General features: G+C 39.3%; 1 pseudogene; it reads left to right on the top strand.

The window, feature by feature from the left end:
* Window positions 1-311: 311 nt before the first annotated feature.
* On the top strand, window positions 312-4,345 carry LOC148587593 (receptor-like protein 6; annotated as a pseudogene).
* Window positions 4,346-7,289: the final 2,944 nt, after the last annotated feature.

Below are 7,289 nucleotides of genomic sequence, written 5' to 3'. Positions count from 1 at the left end.
ACTGATTGAGCTACCTCTTAGGGACAATGGGATAGTTATTATTATTCCTTAGTTTGGTAATAACATATGTATTCTAATTGGAGTTAACCCCAAATTACCAAAAACCCCACCCTTTTTTAAGAAGAAGAAAAAGAGGAAAACCTAGAATTGTATGGGTGGCTGGCAACCCCATTGGAGTGGCCGAAAAACCCTTGGCAGGACCTGGGGATGGTCGCACCACCCCAGGAGCACCTTGGGGCGGACCCCCGGAGCACCCTAGAAGTGGTCACGACCACTCTCAGTGGATTTGGGGGTGGCCAAGGACACTCTCGATGGCGACGGGGGAAGCCGCAACCAACCCCCTAAACGTAGTGCCGTGGCTGCGGCCTCCCCTGTTGCCATCGGCGGTGGCTAGGCTACCCCTAATGAGCCTCAAGGTCAACTCCAAATCCACTGGGAGTGGTCGCACCATCCCCAGAGCACCTTGGGGTTCCAAGTCCTGCCAGTGGGTGGCAATGGGGTTGTCAGCAATTCTAGGTTTTCTCCAATTCAAATTTTAGGGTTAAAATAAACATTTTGAAAAAATTTGGTTTTTTTTTTTTTTTTTTTTTTTTTTTTTTTGTAAAAAGTTGTCAATTCTTTCAGGAATAGTTATTCCTCTCATTTTTTAGAGGAATAGTTATTCTTGTGTGTAAGGGATTAGTGATTCTTACGGAAATAACTATTCTTAGGAATATGCTCTTACCAAACAAAAAAATGACTCTTTCATAGGAATAGCCATTCCATTTTGCAAACCAAATGGGCCCTAAGTTTCTCACCTTATCACATGAGGCCGACGAGAGGCCCATGATTGGAAGCCCAATGTGAGTCATGCCTTAACCAAAGTGTGAACTCATGGAATGTCATAAGGTGTAGTTAGGAGTGAAAATGCAGGTGGTTATTAACTGACCGTTAACCGTACTAACTGTATTAACTGTTAACCGCTTTTGAAGGCGGTTTGAAAAAATCGTTAACCGCATATATATATATATATATGAAATAACGTCGTTTTTGTGTTTAAATATATATATAAAAATGTAAAAAAAATCTAGAAACGATGGCGATGTAGTAGGGTATTATTGTATTATTATAGAAACAACGCCGTTTTGTTGCTTTGTTGTTCTTTTTTTTTTAAAAAAAAAACTTTTAAAAAGCGGTTAGCTGTTATTAGAGTTATTAACTACTAACTGCTGGTTAATCGCCTAGACGATTAGTGAATTTTACTAACCGTCTTTTCACCCATAGGTGTAGTGTACCAAATCACCCAAATTCCAAGTCACATACCACCTGAGATTACACTGAGTAACCTTGCCAATATTCTTGGGAAGAATCTATCATGGTGGCCACCAACAAATGGGCGGGAGCCCATAATCTCCAACCAGAAATAGGCGGGAGCAGTAGCCAATAAATGGAGAGGCAACTTTCTCACGTATGCTTATTCTTCCCTTCAGCCAACGGAACAAAATCCTCTCTAGTTAGTTATAGTGGAATTTTTGTCTTTTTACTTTTTAAGTAGACAAAAATACCTCTTCACTAATTGGATATTCTTCAGTTCAAATGAAATGGAGAGGAGCCTAATTCTTAGTCAACACTCTGCTCATTAATCATTAAAAGCCTCCATTCACTAGAGCAATAAATGAACAAGTTCGTTCGGCAATCCGCTCGCATAAACTTGACTCAAATTTTGTTTGTTTAATAAATGAGTTATGTGTGAACACAAAATTAGGCTATACTAAACGAGCTCTACTTGTATAAACTCTACTAGACTCATATACTTGTATAAACATGCATAACTTCATTTTTATTATTTTTTTATAGTATTATTTTAATTTTGTAGTTTTAATATCTTAAGTAAAGAGAGTTTCTCTTCTTAATATAATAGATATAGCTTCAATTATTGTTATTGTGAATCTTGATATAGATACATGTATCTTTGTGTGTACATGAGTGTAAATATGTATGTGCCTGTTCTTGCACACATAAGGAATTTATATACATACTATAAAACATATATATAAACTCGATATTGATTTACTTAAGATTCAAGTTAATTTCTTTAATTAACTAAAATGAAAAAATCTTAACAATAATTAATATAGATTTAATAATAATAATAATAAAACAATTATGATATTTACTTTATATAGGGAATGAATAAGTTAACTAAGTAGTTCATGAACTAGCTTGAATTTGCTCAAAAAATAAATGAGCACATTTGAACAAATTAGCTAGTTCGATGATAAGTTCAAGTTCGACTCGTGTTCAAAATAAAATTAAATGAACAAAGCTTAAACATTCAATATTCAGCTTGACTTTGCTCGATTACAACCTTGACAGTCATTGTGTCAACTGTTGGCTCTATCAGTGGGGATTGACAATTTTTCGTTAAATTTTAGTTCCTTGAGACAAAGACCTCATGCCAAACACAAAGTCGAGTGGCCAAGATGGTGGGGTAGATACCTCCGGCCAGCCTAAGTGGTAGCCTAACCCCCAAGAGAAACACCTCATGGCGGTGGAAAGTCAAATTATCCCAACTCTTCCAAAATATGAACATCCCCTCCTTCAAAATTTTGAATTGATGCAACATCACCATCACCACCCAACCCACACACATAGAGCCTCCCCACCAAAACCACTTAGAGTCACCATTGCTTGTTAAATTTTGTTACTTAATTATTTTATTAATGTAACATAATATGTCATTTACGGATCTATCATATAAGTTTGTAAAGAAATTATAATAATAAGAAAAAAGTAGCATCCAAAACATTTTTTCAACATATGAGAAGCACATGAGACGTCTTATGAAGTAGATGTCACTATATAATTCAAATCTCTCTTCCCCCTTGCAGACATGTCAAAAAAAAAGAAAAGAAAAGAAAAGAAGAAGCATTTGTAGTGACCGGGCCGAATCCCATTTGGGTCCTCCGCTCAGTGTCCTTGTGTAACCTGAATTCAACAAGAATTCTGTTACAAGTGTGGATCGGATTCGCTTATTGGGGTTGTCAATTTTGCATAAACTCAAACCTATTTGAACACTAGCTTTCTTTAAAGGCATTGCCTTCTTTCTTTGTTTTCTCGTGAGTGCTTTTTTCTTTGTTTTCTATTGGCTTTACTTTGATTTTTGTCTTCAGTGAACAAAGAAGCCGTAACACTCCTTGCGTTATTATTCTTAGTTCAATTATTATTCTTGATTTGTCAAGCAATAGCTTGAGTGGCTTGCTTCCACAATGTTTAGGCAACTTGACTAATTCTCTATCAGTTCTAAATCTACACAACAATAACTTCCATAGAACTATTTCCGAAATATTCGCAGAAGGTAACAAATTGGGGATGATTGCTTTTAGCCAAAATCAATTACAGGGGTGTGTACCAAGATCATTGCCCAATTGTACCATGCTTGAATCTCTTAATCTGGGACATAATCGGATGAATGATACTTTCCCTTCTTGGTTGGGCATTCTTCCAGAGTTGAGGGCTCTCATTTTGCGATCTAATGGAATCTATGGCGCAATGGGAAATCCTAATAGTAGTTTTGATTTTCCAAACTTACGCATCATTGGAAAGCCAATACTTCCAAAATTGGTGAGTTGCCCTCTCAATACTTCCATAATTGGAAAGCCATGTGAAAGGTTGATGTAAATAGTTTAATGTACATGCAATCAAATTGGTATTAGACTGATGTCTACTCAATGACATTTATCAACAAAGGTGTGGAGATACAATATGGAAGAATCCTAGTTTTCTTTATGGCTATTGATCGCTCGAGCAACAGATTCAAAGGAGAAATTCCAGAAGTCGTGGGGCATCTGAAAGGACTTAAAGTGCTCAACCTTTCTAACAACTTTCTTAAAGGTCATATATCATCTTGCTCGGGGAAGTCAATGGAGCTAGAATCATTGGACCTCTCTCAAAACAAGCTAGTTGGTGTGATTCCTTTGCAACTCACGCAACTGACTTTCCTTGAATCCTTTAACGTTTCCCATAATCATCTCACAAGACCTATTACCACAAGGGAATCAATTTGACAAATTTCCTAACAGTTCATTCGGTAATAATCCTGAATTATATGGAAGCCCTTTGTCAAAGAAATGTGGAAATTCTTAGGATGCACCTCTTCCACCTTTAACCTTTGAAGGGAATCAAAGTTCATAGTCTATTTGAATTTAGCTGGAAAGTAGTTGCGATGGGATATGGATGTGGATTCATGATTGGACTTGTTCTTTGGAAAATTATGATAAAAAAGAAGCATGATTGGCTTATGAAGACTTTTGCAATTGGGAAACCAACACCAAGAAGGGCGAATCGGAGGGGACATAGAAATTAAATTTAGTTAGGCAAGATATTTCCTACTAAATAAATTAATCTATGTCTAAGTTGCGTCTCCTTTTCCTTTTTCTTTTGAGAGTTTGGAGGGGCAATGTGTTGTATAGTATGATTGTTCTAGAAGCAATCAGTTGTCTCCACCAATATCAATGGAATAAGTTTATGTAATCTCTTCTTGTCCTATTTGCTGAGATGGTTTTTGATATAAAGCCTTTAGTCCTTGACTTGTAACCATTGAAAAACATCAAGGGATGAACCAAAAATGAAAGAGTGAGGGCAATTTTCAGATGGAGGGGGCATGTGATTGTTTTCTTAATAAATCTCCAAACTCACTTAAAACAATATTAAACTTTTTCTTACCAAAATCTACACTAAGGTCATTGGGCCTATTATCCGACAGCAAAGTCCATAGCCTGTCGATCAAGGTAAAAGCCTAGTGCATTCATATGGGCCTACTAGGAAGTACCCAAATTCGGAAGCACGGAAACAACATCGCTTTAACAAGCTAACGCTCTCGGAAGACCATGTTCACTCGGTTTGCATCATTTATTGAATCAACAACATAAGCACCACATGGATAGGACAACTATGGGCAAGATATGCACCGAACGTGTTAACAACTTGATTATGGCTTAATCATCAGGGTAGTTACGACACACACTTAAATATCATTAACGGTTATGCACTATTCTTTGGATCACGCCAACCACAGTAACCGCTGTGCACCACTCTCGGAATGATATCAATAGTAAGAATAGTTTCTCATCAACTATAACAGTCAAAGAACCAGAATATTAACTCCTCCATCCGTTACACCCAGATCCCGGATCTTCTAACTAGTCATCATCACCATCCTCGTGAGACCTAACTATAAAAGGCTCATAAACAACAGGTATAGATAATAATTCATACTCAACTAAGCTCTATACTGAGTTTATACAGACACTAACTTAAGCATTGGAGGAGGAACGCCCCGTCCACTACCCAATGCATCCTCTTAACGAGTGTTGTTATTTTGCAGGAAAGAAAGAAAGTACCAGCTCAATATTACCGATCTACCCTTGGGTCCACCATACTGGAAACTGTACCAATATGTTTGGTGCCGTCTATAGGAAGAACCAATTTATTGAGCCTGGCAAGACTCATTCCAACAACAAACATTGGGTGGAACAGTTCTTCTATGTTTCCGGGGCTTAGGAAGTGTCTGCATCAGGAGCTTTGCCTTTGAAGCACACTGTTCCGCAAGAGTGGGGAGCTTCTCAAGAAGGTTGTGAGTACCTTTGATTCCTCTTTTCTTCTTCTGTTTGGCACACATTTTTTATCTTTTTCTTTTTGACAGGGAATGGGTGTCCTAAATTGGTCTCGGACCAATGGGGTTAGGTGTATTGGAATTTTCTTAGCTGCTCGAGAACAAAGCCTGGATGGTTTTCAACAACATTGTTACCGAGTACGCTCTCAGAGAGCACTTAGGTTATCAAATTCCTATTTGTAAGGTTCTTTGGGATCAACAAGGGAATCCTAAGAAACCGGTTCTCCTTTCTGAGAAGGCGGGTCAAAAATCTCCAGCTTGTCCCCTAGCTAAGAAAACCCGAGCGTAGAGAGTCGTTCAGTCTTCGGATAAATTGAGTGGGGTCAAGATTTTCGCTCTTGGAGGCTCTGGTTCTGCTTTTGGAACCCGGGATGCTGTCTCATCTGTTCCTTTTGCGAAGTCTAATGCCCCTGCACCAAAGAGGAAGGTTGATAAAGGTAAGACTCCACTGGGGGAACCTTCCAAGAAGGCAAGAGTCGACAAGTTGTAACACCCCACCCCAATGACAATATTGTCCGCATTTGGCTCCCCCAAACTAGACTTCCCAGGAGGTCACCCATCTTGGTACTACTCCAGCAGAAGCACGCTTAACTGTGGAGTTCTGATGGGATCATGACCATCACGGCTTTAAAATGCGTTGTTGTCATTAAGGGTGTAGTATACATTTAAGCACATCATCATCTCCATACCCAGGTGATGTGGGACATCACACAAGTCCTTAAAGCTGTTGAGCCTGGAATCCTCGATCAGGTCCGATTTTGCTTCAATGACCTCTGGGGACCCCCGCTCATTTGGTGGCGTGTTTGATGATATCATCCTTGAGACTAATATCCCTGACTTGTGTCCTTCGAAGGAGATAGAAACTTAGCAGGTTACTCCTCTGTGTGTTCGACCTCGAGAGTCGGGGGAACCAGCTACTGTTCAGAGTGAAACTTAGGACGTCCCTTCTCCCGAGACTAATCCTCCGAATCCTCCGGTTGAGTCTTTCAACCAAGAACCCGTATATCGAGGACAGTCATGGAGAGGGCATTATGGAAGAAACTCGCCCTTAATCAGATTGTTGGCCAAGGGTTTGAGTGGGCATCCTTTGACTGCAATTACCAAGATACTGCCGGCTGACTATAGTTGAGGGGAAGGTCGGCTTACTCCGGAGATGCTTGTGGACAAACTAGTCCACCATCATTACTTGGTAAGTAGTGCTTGTCCCCTTTTTTTTTTTTTTTTTTTAATTCTTTCTTTTTTTTTTGCTATATCTGGCAGGACCTTGTTTGTGCAGTCTTCTCTTCTCATTGTTAGCTAGTATAAAGAGTTGCAAGAGGGTATGCGGAAATATGCCGACAAGAGAGTTGAGCTCCGAGAGTTGGTTCCAAAGCTGAGCAATCGTCAGAAGGCTTCCAGCTCACAGGCGATTCTAGGTTTGATTCCCTATTCTGAAGTGGAGAATTTACGTCTTTTGCTAGCAGCAAAATATCAAGAGCTTCTTTAAAGCAATCAGAAACATTTTGAGTTGGAGACTACTAACATGCATCTTCAGGAGCTTCTAGATGCTGTGACTCGGAAGAATCAGGAGCTTGTGGATCATGCCAAGGAAGTGGCCGCCAATGTTCATCAGGCCACTGCGGAGCATTTTAAAGTT

The sequence above is a fragment of the Corylus avellana genome, chromosome 2 (genome assembly GCF_965113065.1).
Source record: "Corylus avellana chromosome 2, dhCorAvel1.hap1.2, whole genome shotgun sequence".
Taxonomy (NCBI): domain Eukaryota; kingdom Viridiplantae; phylum Streptophyta; class Magnoliopsida; order Fagales; family Betulaceae; genus Corylus; species Corylus avellana.
Note: the sequence above shows the minus strand (reverse complement) of the source record. Positions and strands in the feature narration are given on the sequence as shown.